Raw genomic sequence first — 13,296 nt, 5'->3', positions numbered from 1 at the left:
ACCTAAGGAATTTGTGGTGCATACTGACCATGAATCTCTAAAACACTTGAAGGGCCAAGGAAAACTGAACAAGAGACATGCAAAATGGATAGAATTTCTTGAATCCTTTCTATATGTAATTGCTTACAAGAAAGGTAAAGAGAATGTTGTCATTGATGCACTATCTAGGAGGTATTCCTTAATCACTACCTTTACTTCTAAGTTGTTAGATTTTGAGTGTATAAAGGAATTGTATGCAACCAATTTGATTTTTCCTCTATATATGCTGCATGTGAACATGGCGCACATAACAAATTCTATAAGCATGATGGTTTTCTTTTTCGGAGTAATAGGATTTTTGTACCTACTTGTTCAATTAAGGAGTTACTTGTTCTATAAGAATTTGGATGTTTTATCTGAGTATTTTTATTGGTCCCACATGCGTAGAGATATTGAAAAGTTTTGTGCTAAATGCATTGCATGTAAACAAGCTAAATGTATGTCATTACCACATGGTTTGTATAGTCATTTACCTGTTCCTGTGCATCCATGGGATGATATTTCTATGGACTTTGTTCTTGGTTTGCCTAGAACTAGGAGAGGTCGAGATAGTATTTTTGTTGTGGTAGACAGGTTTATTAAAATGGCATATTTCATTGCATGCCATAAAACTGATAATTCTACAAATATTGCTGATCTATTCTTTAGAGAGGTTGTGCGCTTACATGGTGTTCCCCAAACTATTGTTTCTGATCATGACGTAAAATTCTTAAGTCACTTTTGGAAAGTTTTGTGGAGTAAGTTATAAACAAAATTGTTATACTCCACTACTTGTCATCCTCAGACTGATGATCAAACTAAAGTGGTAAATATGACATTAGGTACCATATTGCGTATTGTTATTGGTAAGAATTTGAAAACCTAGGAAGATTGTTTACCTTTTATTGAATTTGCTTATAATAGGACAATCCATTCTTCCACTAATTTTTCACCATTTGAATTTGTCTATGGTTTTCATCCTCTAACTGTTTTAGATTTAATACCTTTATCTTTGAATGATCTTGTTAACTTAGATGGAGCAACTAAGGCTATGACGGTTAAAACAATACATGCATAGGCTCGTGACATGATTAAGGGAAGAGGAAAGCCACGGCTGAAAGGGTAAACAAGGGAAGAAAGCTTGTAGTTTTCGAACCAGGAGATTGAATTTGGGTTCATTTGAGAAATGAGAGATTTTCTACTCACAAAAGTCCAAACTTGATGCTAGAGGGGATGACCCATTCCAAGTGCTTAAGAAGACCAACGATAATGCCTACAAGATTGACCTACCATGTGAGTATAATGTCTCAGCTACTTTTAATGTTTCTGATCGCTCTCCTTTTCATATGGACACATATTCGAGGATGAATCTTTTTGAGGAAGGAGGGAATGATACATGCTCGGGAGGACAATTGGGACATTCAAAGGCCAAAGCGCAGAATGGAAAATTTGCACTTTCAGAGGGCTCCCATCACTAGAGCACGTGCAAAAAAAATTCAAGGAGAGCTTTAGGAACTTGGCAGCACTTGTACATGAGGAGTTACATCAAGTTCTAAGCAAGGGAGAAAGGAGAAGGCCCATTGGGCTAAGTCAGGACAGCAAAAAACCCAATAATGCTCTTCAAATTCAGTGGGAGGCATAAATTATTATTTAATTTTTGAAATTATTAGACCTATTTTTAGTTTGTTTTGTTGTTAAAGTTGGTTAGGAGATTTGTTTAGTTCTGATTTTCTTAGTAGTATTTTTAGGAATTTTAAATTTAAATAAAATCTGATATATTCTAATAAGATCAAATCTGATTTAAATTAGTTATCATATCTTTAGAGTTTTTAAAACTTAACTCAAATTTGATCTAATCTATTAAGATCAAATCCGATTTAAATTAGTTATTGATGAATCCATATTTTATAATAATTTTTTGTTTGAAATGAGTGGATTTCATCACATAAACTTGTATTTATTCACCGAAATAGCACGATTTTGTGAATTCTCTCTCAATTGTACCTTATTGTTGAAAACATGTTTTTTGTGCTCTAAATTGTTAAATTAATTTCACTTTTATTCTATTCGATGTCTTGATATGTTTGTGAGTGATTTCAGGACCAATAGGCAAGGATGACTTTGAAGAAGTGGAGGAAAAGCATGCAAAGTGGGAGAATTCACAAAGAATCAAAGGGGGAGAGCATTCGGATGCATGCGTACGCACATAATGGTGCTTATGCACAGGTGTAAAAAATTAGTTAGTGTGCATATGGACATGGACGTACGTACGCACGAGTACGAGCGCATGCCTCATTTATAAAATCACATGCTGAGCGTTTTAGGGGCATCTTTGGCCCAATTTTGGAGGTCCTGAAGCGAAAAGGGAAGCTCACTCAAGGAGAAAGGAAGACAACACAATCATACACAATTTTTAAAAGTTTTAGTTAGTTTTTCATAGTTTTTCCTAGAGAGTGAAACTCTCACTTCTTTCTAGTGTTTATTTGGGTTTTTGAACTTTGCACTTTAGTTTTGGAATTTAGCTTGTCTCAATTATATGTTGTTCTTAATTTTCTCATCATTTACACTACACTTAGATTTTCTTATGATTATGATTACTTTGTTAGTATATGCATTTGTGAATCCTTGAGTTTCTTGTTAATAAATTTGATGTTTTGAGATTTATATATGCTTGATTGAATTGTTAGTATTGATTGTTTGCATTGTTTGGCTATAGTTTCCATTAGATTTTGCAATTTACTATGCTTTATTATTATGCCCACCAAGTGTTTGTTGAAATGCTCATTTTGAATATGGAGTATATTTTCATTCATTGGCTTAGGGTTTGAGTAATTAGGATCTTAGAGTCATTAATGTCCAACATTGAATGGTAGTTTTGGGTTGTTGGTTGATCTTGTTTTCACTAACGCTAGTTTTTTACTAAGTTTAATTAGTAATTAGCTAGGATTTGTGAATTAAGACCAATTATGCCTATTTGACTTTTCCCATTATTTAGGGGTTAACTAAGTGGATTTAACTCGTTGTAATTGCCATGGTTATGGTTATGACAAGCATAGGATTTCTTAACTCTTAATCCTTAGTTAAGGTTCTTTCATGTATTTGAATTACATTCTTCACTAGCTTATTGCTTCAATTTTCCATAGTTTGCTTTAATTGTCTTTTAATATAGTGGTAGCTTAATCGTTGCTTCCATTTCATACTTGCTTAGTTAATTGTTTTGCTTGTTTATTAATTCTAGCTCTTTGTCATTTAATTATTTTTGGCTTATTTAATTTCTAATTCCTTTAATTTTCATTTAATGCGTGAAAACCCTAGTTCAAAACCAATGATGCGCACTTGATTGCTAGTCCAAGGGAGAACAACCTGGGATTACCACTCTTGGTTAATTGTTTTGTAACTCTGTCACACTATTTGGTTAAACTTTGATCCATGTTGTTTGTCAGATGGGAGCTATACTTATAACGAATCCATCATTTCATTTAGCGAAATTCCTAACTGACATCCAATGCGACATTAGTTATCTTTAGCTAGTTGTTAGTAGTCTATTTAAACACCTTTGGTGAGATAATTTACACAACTTTTGTTGAATAAAATTTTCAGTTGCAATGAATCAGGCTCATATAATAAATAATAGATAATAATTTGGAAGATAAGTTGGTAGCGCTCAGTTTCTAGTATGATCATGACGTACCAGAAATTGGGTCGTTACAATTTGGTATCAGAGAAGTTCGTTGCCAGTAGAGCCTAGGGAGTGGACTGACTATGCTTCATTGCATACTCTGCTTGTATGTCTCATGCCATTAGGGTATCTTCAAGATACATTTGGCATGAATGTCTATGAGCACTCATTTTGGAAATGTTCGTGCTTAACTTAAGATATTAAGACTGATCACCTTAATATTAATTATTTGGTATGGATAAGACCTCAATGACTGTGAATAGGCATAGTTTAATCGAGCTCTGAATGACAAATCGATGTGAGCCAGAGCTATCTTCATAGCTATTATGATCTTCATGGCTATGGCTATGTGAGATTTGGATGCTGTAAGGAATGGACCGATCTCTTGGTTAGGATGGCTTGAAGGAAATAGACTGCTTGAAAATGGATGCTGCACGTAGCTGAAATTTTGAGGGCAAAATTTTCTTTTAGGAGGGTAGAATGTAAAACCCAGTTTTTCGAGTACACGAGATCTTTTCTGAAGGTACGGATTTCTCCGGAAGATCAATAAAGGAAATACCTCTGCTGTATCTTCAAGAATCTCAATCCTCATTATCATTATGTCATCCTTAAGGTAGAACCTTTTCTGAGGCAAGCTCGATAACGCAATCACGAAGAACATAGTTTTTGAACCAGATCGGTTAGGAGTTTTGATTCTAGTTTTCGTAAATGGTCTTTGTTTGACGAACCGGACTCGATTCATGAGAGAAGAGAGATAATAGTATAATATTAGTATTATATTAGTATTAGAAGATGCTTGAATTATATTATAAGGTTACCTGGTCTATTTTAGTTAAAAACAAGAAATCGGTTTAACTGGGTTCACAGTTTACTGGTGCAGCTTAGCACCAGCACTCTCTGATGACTTTAGCAATGCTAAGGCCTCATCATACATCTTCTATTATCATAATAAATATGTTATTAGTATCATTTATGCTAGTAGCTCAGAAAATAATTTTTAGAGATGTTTTTACAAGTGTTCCGATACATCTAGTTTTAATAGTTATACACCTGAGATATTTTAATATTATTTTAATCCACCTCCAAGCGAACCAATCACAACTCACCTTACACCCCCAATACACTCCAAGGCTGGTCATTTACTCCCTTTGGCCGAAATTGAAAGGAGATAAAAGAGAGAAAACTTCATGAACACTTAATCTTCAAAGCTTGATTTCTTCTGAACTAAAACTCAAATCAAAACTCCGATTTCACCAAAATAATCCTCTCTTATGCCTCTACATAACCATGTAACTTATCAAGGCTGGAAATAAGGTAAGATGGCTGTCCCTTCCCCTTTGAATTCAGTTTTCAAGGAAGCATGCTTAAAACATGTGTTTTCTTGATGTTCTTCCTTAGATCTCTTGCTTAACTTGACTTGTGAGCCAAGAATCTTCAATTCCCCACACGTATAAGGTGAGGAATCCCTTCCTAACATGTTGATTAAGGTTTGGTCAGTTGAGGTTTTATGGATTCAAAGTTGTTCTTGTTGTATTCTAGGAGAAAAAAGTGCTTTAAGAACACTTCAAAGAGTAACCGGATTTGGAGCAGCAAATCAAGGTAGGATTTGGTAAAATTAATCTTCATTAATTGTGTTTGAGTTGTTTGATTATGATATGATTTGGTTATGCTTGAAATTGATTGTTTATATGAGTGATTCTTGTTGAAATTTTGGTGAAAATTTGATGAAATTTGATGATATTCAAGCTATGAATGCATGTTCTTGTGGCTGCTGGAATTTTGAACCCTAGGACTCAAATTGGGGTTGAATTTGTGTTGAAATCCAGTAGGAAATAAAGGGCTTTAGTGGCTGCAATTTTATTGTGAATTTTGGTAAAAATCGATTGCTGAAAAGATTGAAAAATGGGTAAAAATAAAGAAAGAATCTAAAAAATTTACGAAGAACACGAAGAACACTTTAAGTGTGGTGAAGAACAATGAAGAACACCTTTTAGATCTTGAAAAGGGCAAGAACGTAAATATTTTGGTGTTTGGGGGTTATTTTGTAGTTTTTGAAAGTTAGGGTGGTTAAAGTAGAAATATTAAAAGTTACGGGTGGTAAAAAGTGAATTTAAAAGGTTAAAAGTTAAAGTGGAGTAATTTTCGAAATTTTAATGATAAAATAATAAATAATAATAAAATATTAAATAATAATATTTAATTAAAAATAATATTTTAATAAAAATAATAAAATAATGCGGAAAAGGCAGTTTTCTGTAAAAGCTTTAGAAAGACAACTTTAAGCTCAGAATCTCATAATTACCTTCATAAAACACTTAGAAAGTGGTAATAACGTATTAGTGAGGCAAAGATAAAGGAAAGATAAAAAGTTAAAGAAGAGATGAAAATCGGAGAAAAAGCCCGTAAAGTTTTAATGACAAAAAACAACAGAGATTAATGAACGAACTAGGAGCAACATAGTTAGTTCTTAAGTTGTGCCTAGGGTTAGGTATTATATGAAAAGTTAAACTATTTCATCATAGAGTTAATGAACCTATACTTGGGACAGGCTAGCTATTCATACCGAAATTTACATAAGCTTCAAAGACATATGTTAATAGAGTAATTAGAACAGAGTAAAGAGATACAGAGAAAAGAGTAACCAGAGCAGAGCAAGGAAACAAAGAGAAAAGAGTAATATAACAAAGATAATAGAGGAAAAGAGTGTAAAAATAAAGAGTTAAGCCTTGTGGCATGATATTCTATTGTATATTCAACTTCTACTTTTCTGTTGGCCTTAAAGGTCTTGTAGGCCCAAGTTCACCTACAGTGAGTTGTTATTCCTGTAGGCCAAAATTTACCTACAGTGAATATCAATTGTGTATCTCAGGGTGTTGCTCTTGTAGACCGAAGTTCACCTACAAAGAGTTGTGATACCTGTAAGCCGAAGTTCACTTACAAGTGCGCCATTTTTGTAAGCCGAAGTTCACTTACAGAGGTGCTATTTCTGTAGGCCGAAGTTCACCTACAGAAAGTTGTTGTGTTGTGTTTAGACTATTCCTGTAAGCCGAAGTTCACTTATGGGAGTGCTATTTCTGTAGGCCGAAGTTCACCTACAGAGAATAAGCCATATCTAGGACTAGTTCCTGGGTAATGTTGGGCTGCAGGGTGTAAACCGACACGTGAGCTCATGGCCTGCATAGGACAGACATGCATCATATTTGGTTTTGCATTTCCTCTGTTATGATTGTTGTATGAATGTATGCGTTCCCTGTTTGTATTCTACTCTTTGTGTCTATGTTTTACTTTCTTGTAATCTTCTGTTTGTGTTCATTTTTTTGTTTTCTCTATTTATCTATCCTCTGTTAACTACCTCTCTATATTTTGTTATTCGTCTACCAAACTACACGAAATTAATGAATTAAACTAATAACCCCTGCCCTACTAAAAACTCCCCAGTTCTTACCCCTTCTCTCTCCCTTCCCCCTCAGATGGAAGCAAGAATACCCTTCCGTAGTTCGTTGATGATCCTTCTGCTAAGAGAATTCTGCTCTGGGTAGTCTTCTGAGTCTAGAGCGAGATTCATTTTCTGTTTATATGTATATACTATGAGACCAGCCAATGTCTGTACCCTGTGTGTATGTGAACTTTAACTTAAATCCTGTGTACGAGACTCTTGTGATGTGGCTACTTCATGAGGTACCAGAGAGACGTCATATGGCAATGTCTGATCGTGCAGAGGAGTAGTATATGATGTTCCACCTTTTGATGACATTCCACCTGACTTGAGTTTTGAAGACTTAGAATATACTTTCCCTCGCTTGAGTAGTTTAGAGGGACTAGGTGAGTATAGAGTCTAGGCTAGCCTGGGTGCCAGCTTAGGGACTTCTTGAACAGGTCAGGGCCTGGGATGTTGTATGTATATATATGTATATAGTTATTATCTAGCTATATCTAGGGGTGTTCTAACTAAAAGTATATACTCTAATAAAGGCTGAATCACTGAATGTTGTCAACTGCTTGAGATGTATTTATGCGTGGTTGTTTATAACTATTTTATCTGTTATTATTTGTGAATTTATTATTAATGATTCTGTTTATTAATCCAAACGTTTTCAAAAAAAGTACCTCGTAAAATAACTACGCATTTAACAACGAATCAGGCTCATATAATAAATAATAGATAATAATTTGAAAGATAAGTTGGTAGTGCTCAGTTTCTAGTATGATCATGACGTACCAGAAATTGGGTCGTTACATTATGCATGAGCCAACTATCCAGCATTGGAAAGCTGTGAAGAGAATACTCAGATTCATGAAAGGTACAGTTAATCATGGTTTAGTGAATACTGACTTTTGCTGATGCAGATTGGGTTGGAAATATTGATGATCAAAAATCAATATTTGGATTTTATGTATATCTTGGTGACAATTTGGTTTCATAGAAATGCTAAAAGTAAGGAAAGCTTAGTAGGAGCATCACTGAGGTAGAATATCGTTTGCTGGCATCTGCTCAATCTGAAATAATCTCCATCCAACAGCTACTCCAAGAGTAGGACATTCTTCAAAAACTAGTGTCTACAATATACTACGATAACCAGTCTGCTTGTATGCTAGCAGCCAATCCAATTCTTCATAGCAGGTGCAAACATCTTGAGTTAGACCTCCACTTCTTGAGAGATCTTGTGAATTAGAAACAATTGTACATTATGCATATCCCTGCATTGAATCAAGTTGTAGACATACTAACAAAAGCTTTGCCGCATCAATTGCTTGATAAATTTAGAGTCAAACTTAGAGTGAGTATAAACCCCCCACCTAAGTTTGAGGGAGTTAAAGGTTCTTGATGGCCTAGAGAAGAGGAGGTTGAATTTATGGCCTTCTTTAAACTTTATTAATAAAGCCTTAAAACCATAACTTATAACTTTGTTTCTGTTTGGTCTGCATAGCAGATTATGCAGGAGACAATTTCATTTTGTCTCATAAATCGTTAAAAATAGAATTAGAGCAGCAAAGAAGAAGATGACACATCCATGTATCTTGGTTCAATTTCTTAGTGCAATACAACCTACATCCAGTCTCCACTACAACGTTAGTAGAATTTTCACTATCTATCCAAGTATTACATACACCAATTCTAAGGACTCAACATAATCCTTTCAGGGACACATCAGCTTCAACATAAACTTGACTTGGTTATGTAACTAACTAGACCCGACACACTAAGTGCTTACCCAACTTAGCAAGGGATAACTCTCAGGTACATGACACAAAATGAAAATACAACCAAAAGAAATATGAAATCACTCTTAGCTTTTCTCTCCAAGTACTTCTCTTAGCCTTTTCTCTCAATGACTTTTTCTTAATGTCTTTCTCTTTTTCCTTTTATCACATAATAAAAACAAAGAAAGATATAATATTGAAACAAAAATACAAATAGTAAACCATGAAGGAGTTGATGATTCACAGCCTTGACTTTATGCGTTGAACTCAACTTCTGAACTCAAAACATTATTCTTTATCTTGGCGGAGTTCTCCTTTTAGTGTAGGTACTATGCTTCCAAGACTTGAACTCTGTTATGAGGTTTCACTCTACTCTCCAATTCGGGTTCTTTCTCCTTGAGCTCAAATGAGAATCATTTTCCTTTTTGTATTTTGCTCTGTACCATGCCTAGAATTTCTTCAAAGTCAACTTCTTAGTTCTTGAACCAGATATAACCCCTTTTACTTGTCTTTCATTCAGACCATAAAATTAAGGATTTGAAATCTGATTTTGGGCTTAACCGAGGAAATGGTTGCAGCAGTAAATTGCTTGCTCAGTGTGGTTTCCAAATTTAAACCCTTCGATTTGTATTTTGGCTCCAAGAAACTTTTTTAACCATTTATTCACAACAGAGAAACTTTGCCACCACTTTCGTCATGTTACTCGAAATAGTGATGCAGAGAGTAGGAAAAAATATGAAGCAATTAACTTGCATGTTAAAAAAAACAAATTACCTTTAACCTCTGATTGTGTTGAACTTGCTTTTGCTTAACTTGATTTGACATTAGCTTCATTAATTAGCTTTTTCTTTCTTTCTCTTTTTGTGTTAGAATGAAAAAGATGAAGCTCTCTTTCTTCTCTGATGCATTACCCAAAGTGAACTCAGCAAGGCTTAGGGTTGCTTCTCTTTTGCTTGAAAGCTAATGGGCTGGGTTAGTGGATCATTATCCATTCAGCAGCATTGAGTGCATTTGGTTTTATAGGTTTGGGCTACAATAAAAACAATTTGGGCCTGCAGACTTAAACAACATGATCAAACCCACTTGGGTTATTAACCCAAATCAACATGTTTGTCATCATTAATTTGTTATTTATTTTTCTAAACTCAGTAATCTCCCCCTTGATGACAAACATAATATTCAAGGTAATAATCTAAGGATTTAATATAGATAAGTTTCAGAAACTTCCCTTTGAAGATACCCCTAAATTTTGATGTGCTCCTCCTTTCTTCTACAAGGGTTGCTTCTCCTTAATAGGTGCTCATCTTTAGTTCCCTATTTATGTACACAGACAGAGAACAAAACTATATAAGACACACAAATGCTTGTACAAAATTATCTTGTAATGCAAAATTTTTAGTAACTCAAGCAAAATAATTCATCATGTATCATGCATTTCTTATCCATAAACTTAATTAAACAACACCAAAGCATGACATGTGTATGAGCAACATAAGTTCAGATTCAAGCAAACACTTTTCTATGTCAAACCAATATCTTATTCGGCAACAAGATATCAAAGTACCAGAGCAATCATAAAAAAGTACCAAAGCATGCAATTAATCATCAAACTAGTAAGTTCACAGTTCCAACCATTTAATTCATCACACTCAAATTCAAACTATTTCAAAGAACTACACAACTATTCCCCCTTTTGTCATCAAGGGAGGAACAGTTTCAAAAAAAATAGGCCTATAAAAAAGATGATAGTCTTGAAAATCTATCTAAACTAAAATGAGTGCAAATAAAGCAGTACTTAAGTCATACAGTCATCTAGAATATAAAATGAATTATAAAACTAAATTGTTTCATGAAACAATGAGCCATAAAAGAAAAATCAGTATAAAGAGACATTCCTAGGCATCTGAGCCATCCTCTTATGGGTCCAGTGGTTCTTCTTGGTCCGTGGCCATGGTGTCATCTTCATGTATGTTGTCCACATATTTTAGGAGAACAATCACCCTATCTCTTGGTTTCCTCAATGCATTCTCATTCCTGACCACAAGTTTTCTTTTTTGTTAACTTGTGGGAATGAGATGGTTGTATAGGTTAACAAACTCCTACAAAACATCTTTAATAACTCCATAAAGGAGTTTGTGACCAGTTGAAGCAGAAGTTCCAAAAGTTAAATAAGGAGGAATGTCATCAAGTTCATCTTCATCATCATCCAGAACCACATTTTCAGTTCTTATAGGTCCTTTCTTTTGCTATTTCACTGCACCACCCCCTTTCAGGTAAGAGTGTCTATTTTCATAGGTCTCAATGGTTAGATCAACACCAAATGATTCAAAAATGCAAGTTAAAAATTTGCCGTAAGGAAGAAACACATTCTTGTCACTCCTTATGCAATCATGCATATGCCTCATCATTCAATAAGCAAAAGAAATATTAGTTTTAGTAATGATAGCATACAACACTAATGTATCATAAAATGAGACTCTTTGATAAGAACTGCCTTGGGGTAGAATGATATAGTTCACTATGCGGTGGAGTTGAGCACGTAGAGGGCCGAGAGCCTTATGATTGGAGTGAGACCATCAATCAGAAAAATATTTTCACAAACATAAGCCAAAACATCTTGATATAACAAACCCAAACCTTCATCCCCTTTACCCGAGGAATAAGCACATACACCCGCATCTGTATAACCTAGGGCATTACTTAAGGTTTCAATGTTCAAGTTCAACCCACGCCCTTTCACATAGGAATGAATGTTTTTCTCATGATAAGTCATATTAGCATAAAACTCACGAATAAGATCAGGATAAACTAGCTTTTTAATTTTGAAAAGATGGTTCCATTAAAAAAACTCAAGATTTTTCACAAAAATAAATCCTTTCTTTTTTAAAGTCGGTAAATAAGCCAAATAGATAGGGCACAAAGGGCGGTGAGTAACAACACCTCTGAAAAATTCATAGTTTATAGTAGAAGAGAAACAAAGAGAGTTGTAATGAGAGTGAGAGTTCATGAAATGAGATTTATGAGCGAAAGGGTCTACATTTTTGGGTTCCTTCATTGAACGAAGAGGGATATGTAGTTTACTTCGTTGAGGGCATTGAGGACCAAATCTTGGCTTCGGTCTTGAAGGTTCAGGAGGGGCTTTTTCAGTGGCTGGACGCTTCTCCTTCGAAGAACTAGGGTGAGATGGTGCACCTGATGGAGCCATTTCCTAAGATGAAGATGGATACCTTGGAGTCATCTTCGTGTGTGCCATGGGTTCGGTGCGAGGAGGAGAAAGAGAAGGTGTGGGTGAATGAGTGAAGGTGGGATCGCGAGAATGAGAAGATGCTCGAGAATTTCCAGGAATTTTTGGAGGTTGCTGAGTGTTGGTGCCTCTTCGTGTAGCGATTTTCTTCCTCATTATTGTGACACAAAGGTTTTGCAGTTTTCAAAACAAATGATGGTAGTGAAAAACCGAAGAGACATGCAAGTGAATATGAAGGGGTTTGCTTTAGTAACTGCTACAAGTTAATGATTTCTTGAAAACATGTGTAAAGCCCAAAAGATTACTAAATAATTAACAAATAAATTAGTTTTATTCTAACAAATTAGAAAATTGAAATTTTATAGTTTAATATGGTAGAGTTAATTAAAATATGAATTTTGACACAAATTTTAAGGAGTTTGTCCTAAGATTAGGCTGAACGGGCTGAACCGGGCCCAAAACAGGCCCAAGGCCCTTGTATATAAAGTCACACTTCAGCCATTTTCCCCCAAAATGAAGAGGATCACACTGCAGGGAAAGGGAGATTGAAGAATCCCAAAAACCTAACCCTTCCTCAATTTCAATCTAAAGTAACTTTTGATCTGGAGCTCTGATCGCCGCACCGTTTGTGACAATGTGACGGTGGAAAATCGTTGGTATAGAAGTTTCAAAAAAAAATCTTGTCAAAGTATAGATATAGACAACCCTCAATCAAAGTTTAATTTGTTTGTTACTTAAGTCAAACTAATAAAAATCGAGAGTATTTAAACCTCGGGTCATCTCTCAAGAAATTTCAGGGAAGTGTGCATATTATTGGTTATTGGTGCACGAAATTGTGATCACACTTTTCACAACTCTGGTACAACTAACCAGCAAGTGCACTGGGTCGTCCAAGTAATAAAACCTTACGCGAGTAAGGGTCGATCCCACAGAGATTGTCGGCTTGAAGCAAGCTATGGTTATCCTGTAAATCTTAGTCAGGCGGATTCAAATGGTTATGAGGTTTTGATAATTAAAAGATAAACAAAACATAAAATAAAATAAGATACTTATGTAATTCATTGGTGGGAATTTCAGATAAGCGTTTGGAGATGCTTTGTTGCTTCTGAACCTCTACTTTCCTATTGTCTTCATCCAATCTTGTGTGCTCCCT

Source organism: Arachis ipaensis, chromosome B8, assembly GCF_059453495.1.
Source record: "Arachis ipaensis isolate K30076 ecotype BB chromosome B8, ASM5945349v1, whole genome shotgun sequence".
Lineage (NCBI taxonomy): Eukaryota > Viridiplantae > Streptophyta > Magnoliopsida > Fabales > Fabaceae > Arachis > Arachis ipaensis.
The sequence above is the reverse complement of the archived record's forward strand: the minus strand, read 5'-3'. Positions refer to the sequence as shown.